This window comes from Choloepus didactylus, chromosome 24 (genome assembly GCF_015220235.1).
Source record: "Choloepus didactylus isolate mChoDid1 chromosome 24, mChoDid1.pri, whole genome shotgun sequence".
Lineage (NCBI taxonomy): Eukaryota > Metazoa > Chordata > Mammalia > Pilosa > Megalonychidae > Choloepus > Choloepus didactylus.
Window position 1 is genome coordinate 24,001,226 of NC_051330.1, and position 18,102 is coordinate 24,019,327.

Here is an 18,102-nt window from a genome sequence, read left to right on the forward strand (position 1 = left end):
TTTTTTTTTTTTCTTTGCAACTTTGAGAACTCTCTCTTTGTACTTGCCATTTGACAGTTTGACTGCCATGTGTTTGGGCTTAGTTTCTTCAAATTTATCCTCTTTGGAGTTTTGGTCTTCTTGAATGTGTATATTCTTGTCGCATTAAATTTCAGAAATTTTCTACCATTATTTCTTTGAATATTTCTCTGCCCTTCTCTCTTCTTCTCCTTCTGAAATTCTCATAATGCATATATTGATATGCTTGCAGGTGTCCCACAGGTCTCTAAGCTCGGTTCACTTTTTGTCATTCTTTGTTCTTTCTTCTCAGCCTGAACCATTTCAGTTTTCTTGTCTTCATGTTCAGTGATTTTCTCTTCTGCCTATTCAATCTGTTGTTGAAACCCTTTAGAGAATTTTCATTTCAGCTATTATAGTCTTCATTCCATTGTTTCTGTCGTTCCTTTTTTAAAATTCTGTCTCTTTATTGAGATTCTCACTTTGTTTATTCATCTCTTTCCTGATATCCTTTAGTTCTTTGTTTCAGTTTTCCAAACTCCTTGAGTGTAGTGAAGTTCTTTTTTTGTTTTTTAAAAGTCTTTGGTATGTCCAACGTATGATCTTCTTCACTGATGGTTTTCTGAATTGTTTTCTTCTTTCTTTGGATGGGCCGTCATTTCTTGTTTCTCTGTCCTGTAATTGTTTGTTGCACAGTGTACATTTTAATATTTTACAATTTTAACTGTTGGATTAGTCCCTGAGCTGTTTGTTCCTTAAGCTCATATCCAGCTAGTGATATGACAGCAATTTACTTGTGTGCCAAGAGCTAACAAAAACACACAAACCAATGCAAAAAAAACCTTTCTCTGTCGTTTGCAAATTGGTTGTGCATTGAATGGTGCTCCCAGAATGTAGCCCTTCTATCCAGAATGTAGCCTGAGGTGAAAGTGAAGCACAGAGTTCCTCGCTGTCTTTTCTGATCCTCTGTCTTGTCCTGGACTTCTATAGGAATTCCCCCAATTACAGGAATTTGAATGCTCCCCCTACTCCCTATGAAATACATTTTCTTTCCCCTCCAGGTGCTCTTTTGTAAGGATTAAAGTTGGTAATCCTTTGCCTCAAGCTGCTTTAACTTAATTGTTTCTTACCCTGCTTTAGCAGTCTGCAAGTTGCTTCTGCTTGCAGGGCAAGGGTATGGGAGGGTAAGCCAAAGGTGAGTGTCATGGTTTATTCTTTCATGCTGTCACCTGATTAACAGGCACCTCAGAATGTGCAAAGTATTTACTTGACCCCTTCTGAAACAGGACCAGGGGACCCACAATGGGAGTGCCGGCTTGTCCCACCCTGTGCTGGGGAGTGGGTGGGGGTATGGTTAGCAAGGGCTACTTGAGCTTCTCGCATTGTTTTTAAAGCTGTGTATTCTTTGATTTGGTACCCGCCCAATTACTGCAAACACTGTAACTGTTTCTAGAGTTTTAAGGAAGATGGCTCTGCTAGTTTTTGCTAGTTGTTCACAGATTTACCCTGGATTGCACCCTGGAGTGTCTTACACTGTCATCTTGTTGACCAGAAGTTGTCCCCCATTCTGTGCTTGTTTTAACCGTTCCATTTGTATTCTGTTTAAGGGTGTGTGGGTGTGTGTGTGTATTGCCTGTTTTTTATTGATGCATACTTAGGTGATATAGAAACAGTATTATGTTTAGTAAGTAATGGAAGATAAGAAGAATGAGGGCATTCTGGGCAGAGGAGATAGACCCAGAGATTGAGGCTAGAACAGCCTTGTCTTGTTTGAGGAATTAAGGGAAGGTAGGATGAGGGCCAGGCACCATCTCATCCCTTCACATTCAGAGAGGGCGGGCATCCTCTTTGCACAGATGAGGGCACTGAGGCCCAGAAAAGGGAATCAGGCTTTGCCTGGCATAGTCCTGTGAGAGGCAGAGATGGAACATAAACCTGGCCTGTCTAAATGTGATGGTACCATACTGATTCTGCTGTGGGAGACAGGAGGACATGTGTCAAGGCAGAGGTGGAGACAAAGAGTGCTGGAGACTTGAAGACAAAAGAAAAAAGGGGCCTGCGAGTATCCAAGGGGATCATGGAAATGTCAGGCTACTCAGGGCTTTGTGTGAGAAGCCCTCCATTTCTGGGCTGAGGAATCTCAGTGACCACAGGAAGCCTCCGCAAGTTCTTGAGTACCATGGGACAACTTGGAAATCTGGGCTCAGACCTCTTGTATAACCTCTTCTGTAATGTCTTTCATTTTCCAGTACTGTTGCAGTTTGCCAGTGGAACAGGCGTCTGAGTCACTGCTGAAAAGCAAGGGCCTGTTTTGGAGCTGAAAACCTCATGAGGGTTCTGGGAAACTGTTGCCCCGCCTCAGTGAAGTGTGCAGCCATATCCGTGTGGGGGTCGTGGGTAAGGCCTGGGGTTGGTTGTGGGACCCAGGTCCTTCCTTGGCAGGCACTTCATTGGGGAAAGGGATCCTGGGAACTTTTCATTGCCCTTTTAGGGAATAGGGCAGTGGTTCAGGAAGGGTTTCTGTGGTTTGTAATTTGGATTGGTAGGAGTAGTAAGGAATACTCAGAATCACCACCATGTATTGGGTGTTAATACCATGGACCTATGCGCAGTGCCAACCTTGGAGTTGGTATCATCTCATCCTACCAGAGCTGTGGGAGGGAGGGGTGAGCATCTCCCTTTTACAGCCTAGAACACTGAGACCCAGAGAAGGGAAAAGGACTTCTGGGGCTCAGCCCTGTACAAGAGTAGGCAGAGCTAAGACTTAAACGTGGGCTCATCTGAAACCCTGGGTATGGGGGGTGAGGGGCAAGGGGAAGGGAGGAGGGAAATTGGGAGAGCAGAAATACATTATCAGGGAAGGGAAGTGAGGCCAAGAGAGAAAGATGTTGGAGGGAAAGCTATACTCCTGAGAAAAAGGTATAGGTACACATACCTTGGTAGAATCAGGGGAAGACAGTGAAAGAACTGGAAAGCCAAATGGCAGGGTTGGTGGGGAGTAGAAAAGGGGGACAAGTCTAAATGACAGGGCATGCAGAGAACTGAAGATATAATCAGAAGAAACCCTGAAAGGGCGATAGAAACAGACACATGGCACAGAGACATGCGTAGAGAAAGACATAGGAGGTACTTAAGAGACACCCAATGTATCTAGAAATTTAGATATGCATACCCAAAGAAAACCAGAGAGATATATCTACGCAGGAATAAAGAGAAAGATTAAGAGACAGATACACATAGAAAACAGGCAGGAGCAGATGTAGACACAGAGGAGCACATACACATAAACCTAAGCACACATACAGATCCACAAACACACAGTCACACTTATATGTATACACACACGTGGAGACGTATACAGACCCAGAGGAAATACATCTAGAGACACAGAGATGTAGGTAGACCCAGAGGCAAAACACTTGTGGACTAAGCCTTCTCATGTACCCACACAACAGTTCTGCCCCTTTAAGGCATATATAGCCACAGAGAGACACACACGTGTCTAGATACACTACAACCCTTAGACACAATCATGTATGCAGAGTAACAGAGATAGACAAATAGAACACATACATACATACATAAACACATGCACACATATGTACATGTGTATAAACAGAGAAGAAAACAGATATATATATAGAGAGAGAGAGGGTTAGGGAGACAAATAGGGAGAGAGAGACAGATAGACACAGTAAAAACACATAGAGAGGGACCATACATATAAAGAGACAAACCCAGCAAGAGAAAAACAATGTACAGAAAGAGACTGAGAGGAATTGACATGAGAGAGTTACAAAGAGATAATCAGAATTGATGGGGTGGGGGTTGGGTGTGGGGGACAGTGGTCAAAATGAGAAACCAAGACAAACTGACAGAAAAAGAGATGCTTACACAGACACAGAGATGAAAGATATGATAAAGAAAATGATGGAATAGGAGAGTGACAAAAAGGAAAGAGCAGTGATATATAGCATGAGAATGACCGAGAAACCAAGAGACACATTGAGAAAGAGATGTACGGATAGATACTTCCACACTGAAGGGGTGCATATAGGCACATATGTGAGAGTGATACACATGTAAATTCTGGCACACAGAGAAGAGGCTGGTGAGAATGAGAGACCCAGTTAGAGGGAGAAATACATAAAGACTTACACAGGCCAAGAGGTGCTCACAGATGCCTAGACAAGCAAAAAACATGCACCGCAGACAAGACAGTTACACAGAGACTGGCATCAGGAGGTGATCCCCACTGCCTCCCAGGCAATTACACATCACAGGTAGTTCCTGATGTCTGTCTACTCTTTGTTGGACTATATCACAGAGGCTTGCCATTGAGTACCTTTCCCATGCTGGTCATGGGTGGGGGTGGGTGTCACTTCTAGAGAGAGGGTCTCGTCTGTTCAACATGCTCACAAATGGAGGGGAGGTGTATAACAGTTATGTAGGGACTTGGTCAGGGCTTGGGGTGGGAAAGCAAGAGGGCAGGCTTTGTTTTTGGCTCCCTCGTGGCCTGGTCACTGCCCCTGCATGGGCCTCCTTCACACAGCCTGGTCTGAATGTTCCTGAGTGACTTTCCTGCCCTGAGCCACCTACTGCTACTTTGTAGGCCTTCCCAATGTTGGGAAGAGCAGCCTGATCAATAGCCTGAAGCGCAGCCATGCATGCAGTGTGGAAGCCGTTCCTGGGATCACCAAGTAAGCACCTGTCTGCTCCTCCTCTGTACAACTCCCTTTCCCAACCATTCCTTCCAACTTCCATGCCTTCAGCCCTTGTCCCCTTTCCTCAGCTGGACCAGCCTCACAGCCCTCATTCACTTGGCACATCCTCGATGTGGGCCAGAGGACCCACGTGGCCATTTTCCACATCAGCTCCTGAAGCCTCCTAACAACTGTGCGAGATTAGGCTATAATAAGCTTGATTTCCTAGGCAAAGCTACTGTGACTCAGAATTAGAAGCTTGCCCAAGGTCCTGCAGCTCCAATCCTCAGTGGTGGAGGCTGGATTAGAATCAGTTCTGGGTCTGCAGGCCTTCAGTGCCCTGGCCCTATTGCTTTCTACCTCTATCTGTAAGACACCCTCCCCCTCTCCTCCACCCATCCCCCAACCCACCACCCAAGCCAAAACCAGTGACTGGGGCCTAGAGGATGCCAGACACATCCAGGCTTGTGAATGTCCTGCTTCCTGTCTTATCTCTCTCTGGCTCCAGATTCATGCAGGAGGTCTACCTGGACAAGTTCATCAGGCTGCTGGATGCTCCAAGTATTGTCCCAGGACCCAACTCAGAGGTAGGCACCATCCTGCACAACTGCATCCATGTACAGCAGCTGGCAGACCCAGTGACCCCAGTGGAGACCATCCTGCAGCGCTGTAACCTAGAGGAGGTATGCAGGGCCCCTTGTTGATGTCTTGCCCCATTCCAGCAGGCCTACATTCTTCCTTATGACTTTTCTCCTTCCTCTCTTTATCAGATTTCCAACTATTACGGCATCTCTGAGTTCCAGACCACTGAGCACTTTCTGACTGCAGTGGCCCACCGGTTGGGGAAGAAGACGAAGGGAGGCATTTACAGTCAGGAGCAGGCAGCCAAAGCTGTCTTGGCTGACTGGGTGAAGTAAGGAGGGTGTTTAAGGGTAAGGGAAGTTTGGTGCCATAAAAGGGCTCATCTGTGTTCATTGCAGCCAGTGGGGGAAACCTGATGTCCTAGGTCCCAGGGTAGGGAAGAACAAGGCTCCAGGTCATGCCCTGCTCTGATATTCATGCCCATTGATTACCTGGCAACCCAGTCTCTTATTGTTCAGAGACCACTGGGTTTTCCTTGTTTTCTCTCACCCTTTCTGACTTGGGTACTCTTTCTCTCTCATAAGTGGTCATTTGTTCTCTTAACGTCATTACTACTAACCTCACCCCTCACTTCCCAATGCAGTGGGAAGATCAGCTTCTATAGACCCGCCACCACCCACCCATACTCTGCCTGCCCATCTCAGTGCTGAGATTGTTAAGGAGATGACTGAGGTATTCGACATTGAGGATACCAAGCAGGCTAATGAAGACACCATGGAATGTAAGTGGAGATGGGTGAACTGGCTTACCCAGCACTTTGTCTTGTCTATTGGAGCCTTATAGACCTGACAACACATCCCACATTTGACCTCCCCTTCCCTGGCCCTACTTTGATTTGGACAAGTTGTTTAACCAGATCTAAGCTTAATTAATTCTCTTGCAAGATGAAGAATTCTAATCTGGATCATGGTAGGTGGTTGTGAGTTTTGGTAGATATGAAAGAAATCAGCAAAGTACCTGGTTCAGAGTGCGGTGCTCGGGAAATGCGAGGGTCTATTCCCCTGTCTCTTGGGACCTTGAATAGACTGAGATACTCCCCTCAGAAACCTTTCTTTAATGTTGCCTTAGGCTTTTCCACAACTGTATTTCATATCCAGTCCTGGATTTTCATTCTCGCCCCCACTGGCAGATGAAGAATCTGAGTGACAGAAAGATGATATGTGCCTGAAGGCATGTTGTCAGTAGCAGGTAGAGGTGGCATATGAACCAGTCTGGAGAAGACTCTCCCAGCACAGAGTAGCTAAGTGGTTAAAAGTACAGATTGCCTGGATTCAAATCCAAGCATTTTTTCTTATTAGCTGTGTGATCCTGGGCCTGTTACTTAACTTCTCCATGTCTCAATTATGTCATCTGTAAAACATGGACAATAGCATCTACCTGATAGGGTAGTTGTGGGGATTCATTTATTATATAAAATCTACTTAGTGCCTGACATATAATAAATGCTTACTAAATTTTGGCTGTTATTGAGATGATTATTTGCTTGGCTACAGAAGTCTGACTTCCAGAAACTCTGGTAGGAAGTTTCTGAAGAAACCTTTCTCAGACACTACCTTCTGTGGTACTTGCCTGTGTCACTGTTGCTTCCTTCTCTACCCTGCCAAAGAAAGCCTAGTGCTCTGTGGGCCTGTCTGTGGACAATCAGGGGTAGTGTGAAAAAGCCATGGCTGGCCTGGCTTCTAGCTTCTCTGTTCTCTTGAGGGCTGGTAGCTTTCTTTTTCTGGGACTTTTAGTGTCTTTGGATTAAAAATGAAGATGACTTACTACTTCATACTTTATTCCTCAGATGACTTCAGACAAGTCAGCCTATATATATATATATATATATATATACACATATATAAACAGAAATATTTCCTTCATTTACAGTTTTCTTTAAATTTGGTTTTATTGAGACATACTCACATACCATACAGTCATCCATGGTGTACTGTCGACTGTTCACAGTACCATCATATAGTTGTGCATTCATCATCCCAATCTATTTTTTGAACATTTTCCTTACACCAGAAAGAAACAGAATAAGAATAGAAAGTAAAAGTAAAAAAGAATACCCAAATCATCCCCCCCATCCCGCCCTATTTTTCATTTAGTTTTTGTCCCCATTTTTCTACTCATCCATTTACATAATAAATGAATCCCCACAACTACCTTATCAGGTAGATGCTATTGTCCATGTTTTACAGATGACATAATTGAGACATGAAGAAGTTAAGTAACAGGCCCAGGATCACACAGCTAATAAGAAAAATGCTTGGATTTGAATCCAGACAGTCTGTACTTTTAAACACTGGATAAAGGGAGTGTGATCCACAAAGTTTTCACAATCACAGTCACCCCTTTTATCTATATTGTTACACAGCCATCTTCAAGAGTCAAGGCTACTGGATTGGATTTTGGTATTTTCAGGTATTTACTTCTAGCTAGTCCAATACAATAAAACCAAAAAGGTATTATCTATATAGTGCATAAGAATGTCCACCAGAGTGACCTCTCAACTCCATCTGAAATTTCTCAGTTACTGAAGCTTTATTTCATTTCCTTTTGCATCCCCTTTTTGGTCAAGAAGATGTTCTCAATCCCATGATGCTGGGTCCAGATTCATCCGCGGGAGTCATGTCCTGCATTGCCAGAGAGATTTACACCTCTGGGAGTCAGGTCCCAAGTAGGAGGGGAGGGCAGTGAGATCACCTGCCAAGGTGGCTTAGAGAGAGAGCAGTCCTCTTTTTGAACTTTGGTTTCCTCTTCTATCAAATGGGCATTTGGGAGCGATTAGAGCTCATGCTCTTATGATGATGCATGACTCTAGCTGTATGTGAGGGCAAGAGTGGCACTTTGGCAAAATATTGAGGTCTGGGAAGTTGAAAAGAGGGCAAGGGAGAGGTTAGTGGTGAGAGTTTCCTGGAGGAGTTGGTCCTAATGCTGGCTCTTGAAGGGTGAGTAGGGATTAGAAGGCCCAGGGAAGGTGCTGGGGGCAGAGTTGTGGAAGCAGGCATGAAGATAGTGTGGACACAGGGCAGTGAGTACATCTGAGGGTTGCAGTAGAGAATAGCTCCAAGCAGGGGATAGAGAGAGGAGGAGAGAGTCCCAATCCTGGGGAGGGAATCCCAGTGGTTCCCATTTAGTGAGCACCATCTCTGGCCAGTGCTTTACAGGAATCCTCTGCTATGACTCATAGCACCTCTGGGTGGTGTGGCTTGTGGCATTCCCATTTTCCACAAGAGTAAGCTGAGGCTTAGGGGGAAGTTTCCAGAGGAGTGGGATGTGAACCCTGGTTTGCCCTACTGCAAAACCCATGTTTAATCCTTTGTCATGTTCCCAGCAGAAATTTTGAAGAAGCACTCTCTCCCTACTCCCCTGGGCAGTGTCCACATGTCCTCTCTACTGAGGCCTGACATGGGGCTGGCAGCAGGGAGGAGCCAGGGCCCTGACAGTCGTGTTGGTTGTGTTAAAGGTTTGGCCACTGGAGAATCTGATGAGCTGTCGGGTGACTCGGATCCACTCGAAATGGAGATCAAGTGGCTCCATTCTCCAATGATGAAAATAGCAGACACCATGGAAAATAAAACCACCATGTATAAGGTACCTGTCCCCTTTCTTCATGGCAACCCTTTCTTCTACCCAGGGCTCTGGGAAGTGGTAAATCCCTTCCTCCTGGCTCCCACAAAGTCTAGTGGTTACGGTGGTGAGATGTGGGTTGTTCACTCACTTCATGTGGGCCCCTTGGATTCCTGGCCTGATACATCCTTTACCAAGAAGGAAGAATGCTCTCTTGAACAGCTTTCTCAGCCCTGGTTCTAGCTCAGAGAATGGGCCTCACGATCTAGCTACTGAGTTGTAGATATGGGCATCCCTGACTCTTCCTTTGCCTTAATTAGTATCCAGGATCCTGTACACAGTCAGCCACCAAGTTTCATGGCTTCCCCCTCCTAAATCTCTTGATAAGCTATCATTCCCATAACCCTTGTCTAAGTTGCCAGCCTCTCTTACCTGGACATGTATTTGTCCTATTTTTTCCCCTAAACTATAAATTTTGAAATAATTTCAAATTTATAGGACAGTTGCAAAAATAATACAAAACCCATGAAGAAAACTCTAACATATCCCCAACCCAGATACCCAGATCCACCAACTTTTAACATTTTGCTGTATTATTCTGTCCATCTACCCATCCATCTCTGTACCTACCTACCTGCCTGTCTTTCTATTTATATATGTTCTAAACATTTGAGTAGGTTGTATATATCATGTTCCTTGAATACTTAATATTTCCATGCATATTTCCTAAGAACAACGATATTCACTTATGTAAACACCTGTAAAGTACAGTTACTAAGCTCAAGAAATTTAACATTGATATAAAGCTTAGCTTACAGTCTGTATTCTAGTTTCAATAATGTCCTTTTTGGCAGTTTTCTCCTCAATTGTTAGATCTAGTCCGGGATCATGTATTGCATTTCATTGTAATAGTCTCTTAAGTCACTATATTTTTTAAATTGTGGGAACATATACAACACAAAATTTGCCATCTTAGATGTTATATTGGTAAATCCGGATGTCTGTAAGGTATGTTGGAATTCTCTGTATGGGTTTTGAATTATTTTACAACTGTCCTATAAATTTGAAATTTTTTCAAAATAAAAAGTTAAGAAAAAATTTAAAAGAAAATTTCTTGTGTCCAGAAAATATTTGGAAACCACATATCTGATAAGGGTTCAATATCCAGAATATATAAAGTAATACTACTACTCAAAAGTAAAAAGACAACCCAATTTAAAAATGGGCAAAAGACTTGAATAGACATTTCTCCAAAGAGGAAATAGAAATCCATGAAAAGATGCTCAACATCACTAGCTATTAGGGAAATGCAAATCAAAACCACAATGAGATATCATTTCACACCTACATTAGAGTGGCCACTCTTAAAAAAACAAAACTACAAGTGTTGGAGAGGATGTGGAGAAATAGGAACACTAATTCATTGCTGGTGGGAACTAAAGTAGTGCAACTGCTGTGGCAGATAGTTGGGCAATTCCTCGGGAAGCTAAGTATAGAATTATCATATGATCTGGCAATCCCATTACTAGGTATATACCCAGAAGAATTGAAAGCAGGGACTCAAATAGATATTTGCACACCAGTATTTATAGTGGCATCATTCACAGTTGCCAGAAGATGGATGCAACCGAAGTGTCCATCAACTGATAAATGCATAAACAGAATGTGGTATATGCATAAGATGCAATTGAGATATATTTAGCTGTAAAAAGGAATGAAGTCCTGATGCATGTGACAACATGGATGAACCTTGAGGACATTATGTTGAATGAAATAACCCAGACACAAAAGAACAAATATTGGATGATCTCATTGATAAAAACTAATTATAATAAGCAAACTCAGAGTTAGAATCTAGAATATATGTTACCAGGAAATAGATTGGACTTAGAGAACATGGAGGTGATGCTTAACTTGTGTAGAATTTCTATTTAGGCTGATGATAACGATTTGGAAATGGATGGTGGTGATGGTAGCACATTACTGTGAGTATAATCAACGGCCCTGAAGTGTACAGGCGAATGTGGTTAAAAGAGGAAACTTTAGGATGTACATATTACTGGAATAAAAATTAAAAGATAAAACATAGACCTTTACAACACATTGAGCCCTTTTGTGCCAATGGACTATAGCTGATGGTACAATTATAAGAATATTCTTTCATGAATTGTAATATGTACGATACTAACACAAGGTGGTAATAATAGGGTGGTCTGTGGGGAAAAACCACCTAATCTAAATAATGGGTGATAGAACTATTTTAAAAATCTTGTATCAATTGTAACAAAAGTAATTACTATTAAAGAATAATATGATTTATTTTAAAAAGTGCTATCATTAATAGTGACAGATGTTCGAAACCAGTGAAAAGTGGTGGTGGGCTAGTTTATGGGAATCCTGTATTTTATACATGATTATTTTGTAAACTCACAACTTCTCTAATTAAAAGAAAAATTCCCATCTTAACCACTCCCAAGCATACAGTTCAGTGAGTTTAATCATGTTCATAATGTTGTACTACTTTCACCCCATCTATTATCAGAACTTTCCCATCGTCCCAAATAGAAACCTCACATCATTATGCATTCCCATTCCCCCTTCTTCCTTGCCCCTGGTAACCTGTACTGTACTTTCTGTCTCTGAATTTGCATATTCTACTTATTTCACTCAATATGATGTTTTCAGGGTTCGGTTATGTAATGGCATATATCAAAACATCATTCCTTCTTAGGGCTGAGTAATATTCCATTGTATGTGTATATTACATTTTGTTTATCCATTTATGTATTGATGGACATTGGGTTGCTCCATCTTTGGACAATTGTGAACAATTCTGCTATGAACATTGGTGTACAAATATCTGTCTGAGTCTCTGCTTTCAGTTCTTCTGAATATATACCTAGAAGTGGATTGCTGGGTCATATGGTAGTTCTATGTTTAATTTTTTGAGGAGCCACCAAACTGTTTTCCACATGGGACTGCACCATTTTTTCATTACCACCAATAATGTACTAAGGCTCCTCTTCTAGTTTGCTGATGCTGCTGGAATGCAAAACACCAGAGATGGATTGGCTTTTATAAAAGGGGGTTTATTTGGTTACACAGCTACAGTCTTAAGACCACGAAGTGTCCTAGGTAACGCATCAACAATTGGGTACCTTCACTGGAGGATGGCCAGTGGTGTCCGGAAAACCTCTGTTAGCTGGGAAGGCACGTGGCTGGTGTCTGCTCTGGAGTTCTGGTTTCAAAATGGTTTTCTCCCAGGACATTCCTCTCTAGGCTTCAGCTTCTCTCCAAAATGTCACTCTCAGTTGCTCTTTGGGCATTTGTCCTCTCTTAGCTTCTCTGGAGCAAAAAATTCTGCTTTCAAAGGCCGTCTCCAAAATGTCTCTGTAAGCGTCAGCTCATCTCTCAGCTGATGTGCATTCTTCAAAGTGTCGCTCTTGGCTGTAGCAAAGCTCGCCCCTTCTGTCTGAGCCTGTATAGTGCTCCAGCAAACCAATCAAGGCCCATGCTGAATGGGTGGGGCCACACCTTCATGGAAATTATCCAAATCAGAGTTATCACCCACAGTTGGGTGGGGCACATTTCCATGGAAACCACCTAATTCAAACGTTCCAACTTAATCCCCACTAATATGTCTGCCCCCACAAGACTGCATCAAACAACATGGCTTTTTCTGGGGGGCATAATATATACAAACCAGTACAGCTCCTATTTTTCCACATCCTTGTCAATATTTGTTACTTTCCATTTTTTGATAATAGCCATTGTAGTGGATATGAAGTGGTATCTCATGTGTTTTTTTTTTTTCCATGCTCATTCATTAATTTAATGCAATTTGTTAAGGACTTATTATGTGTTAACAATGTGCTAAATATTGGGAATACAGAAATGATTCAAACATCATAGATTTTCCTTTCATAGAGTTTATTATCTAAAAGAAGGACATAGAATATTTAGAATTCTGAAAGCCACATAGGTGAAGTACAAGGATTCTCACCTCGATCAGGGACCTTGGAAGCTAACATTTAGAAATCACCATTACAACTCAAGAATAGGTATAACTGCTGTAAGAGCTTACAATCTAGGAACCTTTACAATAAGCCTTTCCTCACTAACCTATGCTCTCAGGCTCAGGTCTCAGCGTTTGCACATTATAGTTAGTCTGTATTAGTGAGGCATTATAATGTTTGTCTTTTCATTTCTGGTTTACTTCACCCAACATACTGTCCTCTGTCCATTCACCTCCCAATTTCACTCCTTGTTGCAGCTCAGTACTCCATTGTATATATACATCACAGTTTGCCATTCTGTTCATCAGTCGATGTACCCTAAGGCCACCTCCATCCACTAGAAATCATGAATATTGACACCATAAACCCCACTGTGCCGATGTCCATTCATGTCCCTCTTTTCCGTTCTTCCAAGTAAATACCCAATAACTGAGTTGCAGGACCATATGGCAACCCCACGCTTAGCTTCCTGTGGAAGCACCACACTGCCCTCCAGATGGGCTGCACCATTCTACTTCCCCACCAATGGTGGTTAGGTACATCCCTTTCTCCACATTTTGTATAGCACTTGTTTTCCTCTGTTTATTTTTAGACAGTTTTATTCACACACCATACTTTCCATCTTAAGTAAACAATCAGTGGTTCCCTGTATAATCACATAGTTATGCACTCATTACCATTAACTATATAAGGACATTTGCATTTCTTCTACAAAGAAAGAGGAAGAGGCAAAAAAAGTAGAAAGACAAAAAAAAGAAAGAAAAAAATGACAGCTGAAAAGATAAAATTAAAATAAAATACCATAAAAAAGTCAGACAACACCACCAATGCCACGAATCCCATACACCTCCCTTCTATCCCCCTCTTATAGGCATTTAGCTTTGGTATATTGCCTTTGTTACATTAAAGGGACCATAATAACAATGTTACTCTTATCTGTAGACTCTAGTTTGCATTGATTGTATTTTTTCCCCAATACCATCCCATTTTACCACCTTGCAAAGTAGACATTCATTTATTCTCCCTCAGAAAAACGTATTTGTACATTTCATCACAATCATTGACTGCTCTAGGTTTCAGTAAGTTATACAGTCCTGGTCTTTATCGTCTGTCTTTCGTTCTAGTGTCCCATATGCCCCTAACCTTCCTCTTTCAACCTTATTCACAGTCATCTTTGTTCAATGTACTTACATTATTGTGCTACCATCACCTAAAATTGTGCTCTAAACCCTTCACTCCTGTCTTTTCCTATCTGTCTGTAGTGTTCTCTTTAGTATTTCCTGTAGAGCAGGTATCTTCTTCACAAACTCTCTCATTGTCTGTTTTCTGAAAATATTTTAAACTCTCCCTCATATTTGAAGGACAGTTTTGCCAGATATAAAATTGTTCGTTGGCGGTTTTTCTCTTTCAGTATCTTAAATATATCATACCACTGCCTTCTCACCTTCATGGTTTCTACTGAGAAATCTGCATAGTCTTATTGAGCTTCCCTTGTATGTGATGGATTGCTTTTCTCTTGCTGCTTTCAGGATTCTCTCTGTCTTTGACATTTGATAATCTGATTATTAAGCGTCTTCGTGTAGGTCTATTCATATCTATTCTGTTTGGGGTACGCTGTGCTTCTTGGATCTGCAATTTAATGTCTTTCATAAGAGATGGGAAATTTTCAGTGTTTATTTCCTCCGTCATTGTTTCTGCCCCCTTTCCCTCCTCTTCTCCTACTGGGACACCCATGTCACGTACATTGTTGCACTTCATGTTGTCATTCAGTTCCCTCAGATGCTGCTCATATTTTTCCATTCTTTTCCTTTTTCTTTTGTGCGTAGAATTTCAGATGTCCTGTCCTTCAATTCATGCATCTTTTCTTCTTCCTGTTCAAATCTCCATTGTGTTTTTCATCTCTTGTGTTGTACCTTTCATTCCCATAATTTCTGCCAATTGTTTTTTCACACTTTTGAGTTCTTCCTTATGTTCACCCAATGTCTCCTTTATCTCCTTCATCTCTTTTGCCGTATCTTTCCTCAAATCATTGATTTGATTTTTGGATGGATTTAGGAGATTTGATTAATTAGTTGTTTCAATTCCTGTATCTCATTTGAAGTGTAAGTTTGTTCCTTTGACTGGGCCATATAGTCATTTTTCCTAATGTGACTCCCAAGTTTTTGTTGTCTACACATCTGGTTTCCTTGATTATTCCAGTCAGATTTTCCTAGACCACATGGGCCCAGGAGGAAGGAGGAAGGTGTAATCAGTCAGTATCTTGTTTCCTGAGGATGAAATGCAGCAGACTGTGAGACTTTCCTGTGAGGCCTCTAGACTCTGTGCTTTTCCTAACCTGACCAGCAGGTGGTGCTTGTCAGCCCACAGCTCCCCAGTGGTGTAAAGAGGTGCAGTCCCCTTAATTCTCTGGGGAACCTGTCCTGGCCAGGGGCTGAGGGTTTCAGAAGCCAAGCTTAAGTTGTTTCTGATTTTTTTTTTCTTCCCCCAGGCCCTGGGGCCTGAATTCTCAGAGGCAGGGCTGCCACTTAAGCTGGATCCCGTCCCCCTTTTCTTAGGGAAGATACACCTTTTAGGGAATTATCTTCTACACTTGGATTCCTCCTTTGTCTCTCAGACTCTGTTAACTCCATCCTTGCCTGGGTCAGTGCTAAGAATTGAAAATGTTTACGCTTTCTCTAATGAGCTGCTTAGATTGAGAGAAAAAGAAAAGGAAAAAGAGAAGCAGCCCCTTTTCAGAGCCAGTCCCCAGCCCTCCAGTTTCGCTGATCAACCAGTTAGTGCCTGGTCCTCTGTACTCCTTTTCTTGGGACACAGCCATTTTCCAGTATTCTAAGTTCAGCTGTCTCCAAAAGCCTCTGTATTTTTTTCTGTCAGCCCTGCCTCCTCTCTGTCAGGAGTGACCTCAGGGTGCTTTCCTACTTGCTGTGGGTTTATCTGTGCTTGAAACTTGTATTCAGCAGTCTAGATTAGTTAACTAAAACTGCATCTGGAGAGAGGAGCTAAGATGGCAGCATAGAGAGGAGTGGAAGACTGTTAGTCCCCCCCGGAACAATTCATAAATGACCAAAAAACTAGTAAAGAACCTGGAATAACTGCGGGGAGACAAATGTGACTGTCCATTCATCATCCACCAACCTGAATTGGGAGGAATGCCCGAGATCACAGCATAAAATCTGTAAATAAAACTGCGGACCTGCACTGAGAGCCAAGAGCCGAGAGCCCCTCCCTCATGGAAGCCTCGTGGTGCTAGAGGTTAGCACTCTCTCAGCCCAGCTCCAACTGGGGTTTAATGTTAACTGCTCAATACAGACAGTGAATCCTCAACAAGCAGACAGAGGCTTTTGGTAACAACTGACGTTGGGAGAGTCAGGGGCTTTAATTGTTTTCTATCTTTGCTCATTAAAAATTTTTTAATATTTTTGACTATGTTATACATTTACATGGTATAAAATTTAAAGGTACCAAAGGCTATACCAGCAAAAAACATATCTCCTACTACAGTCTCCCAGACACTATGTTCCCTCCTTGCCTATAGGCAGTCAATATTATCATGTTTTTGAGTCTCCTTTCAGAGGTATTCCATATTTATACATGCACTCATATATACATACAAGCAGATACAGATATCTATTTTAATTCAAATAGTAACATTTTGTTTGCATTGTTCTGCATTTTATTTCACTTAAAAATCCTTCTTGAGGTGGGGCAAGATGGCGGACTGGTGAGCTGTATGTTTTAGTTACTCCTCCAGGAAAGTAGGTAGAAAGCCAGGAACTGCGTGGACTGGACACCACAGAGCAATCTGACTTTGGGCATACTTCATACAACAGTCATGAAAACGTGGAACTGCTGAGATCAGCGAAATCTGTTTTTGCGGCCAGGGGACCCGCGCCCCTCCCTGCCAGGCTCAGTCCCGTGGGAGGAGGGGCTGTCAACTCCGGGAAGGAGAAGGGAGAACTGCAGTGGCAGCCCTTATCGGAAACTCATTCTACTGATCCAAACTCCAACCATAGATAGACTGAGACCAGACACCAGAGAATCTGAGAGCAGCCAGCCCAGCAGACAAGAGACAGGCATAGAAAAAAAACAACACGAAAAACTCCAAAATAAAAGCGGAGGATTTTTGGAGTTCTGGTGAACATAGAAAGGGGAAGGGCAGAGCTCAGGCCCTCAGGCTCATATGCAAATCCTGAAGAAAAGCTGATCTTTCTGCCCTGTGGACCTTTCCTTAATGGCCCTGGTTGCTTTGTCTCTTAGCATTTCAATAACCCATTAGAACTCTGAGGAGGCCCCCCCCCATTTTTTTTAATCCTTTTTTCTTTCTCTAAAACAATTACACTAAGAAGCCCAATGCAGAAAGCTTCAAAGACTTGCAATTTGGGCAGGTCAAGACAAGAGCAGAACTAAGAGAGCTCTGAGACAAAAGGCAATAATCCAGTGGCTGAGAAAATTCACTAAACCCCAGAACTTCCCAAGAAAAGGGGGGTGTCCACTCACAGCCATCATCCTGGTGGACAGGAAACACTCCTGCCCGTCGCCAGCCCCATAGCCCAGAGCTGCCCCAGACAACCCAGGGTGACGGAAGTGCTTCAAATAACAGGCACACACCACAAAACTGGGCGTGGACATTAGCCTTCCCTGCAACCTCAGCTGATTGTCCCAGAGTTGGGAAGGTGGAGCAGTGTGAATTAACAAAGCCCCATTCAGCCATCATTTCAGCAGACTGGGAGCCTCCCTACACAGCCCAGCAGCCCAGAACTGCCCTGGGGGGACGGCACTCACCTGTGACATAGCACAGTCATTCCTCAACAGAGGACCCGGGGTGCACAGCCTGGAAGAGGGGCCCACTTGCAAGTCTCAGGAGCCATACGCCAATACCAAGGACTTGTGGGTCAGTGGCAGAGACAAACTGTGGCAGGACTGAACTGAAGGTTTGACTATTGCAGCAGCTTTAAAACTCTAGGATCACCAGGGAGATTTGATTGTTAGGGCCATCCCCCCTCCCTGACTGCCCAGAAACACACCCCATATACAGGGCAGGCAACACCAACTACACACGCAAGCTTGGTACACCAATTGGACCCCACAAGACTCACTCCCCCACTCACCAAAAAGGCTAAGCAGGGGAGAACTGGCTTGTGGAGAACAGGTGGCTCGTGGATGCCACCTGCTGGTTAGTTAGAGAA

General features: G+C 43.0%; 1 pseudogene; it reads left to right on the top strand.

Moving 5' to 3' along the window:
* Positions 1–18,102, top strand: part of LOC119519963 — a 30,079-nt pseudogene that overhangs the window by 1,790 nt on the left and 10,187 nt on the right.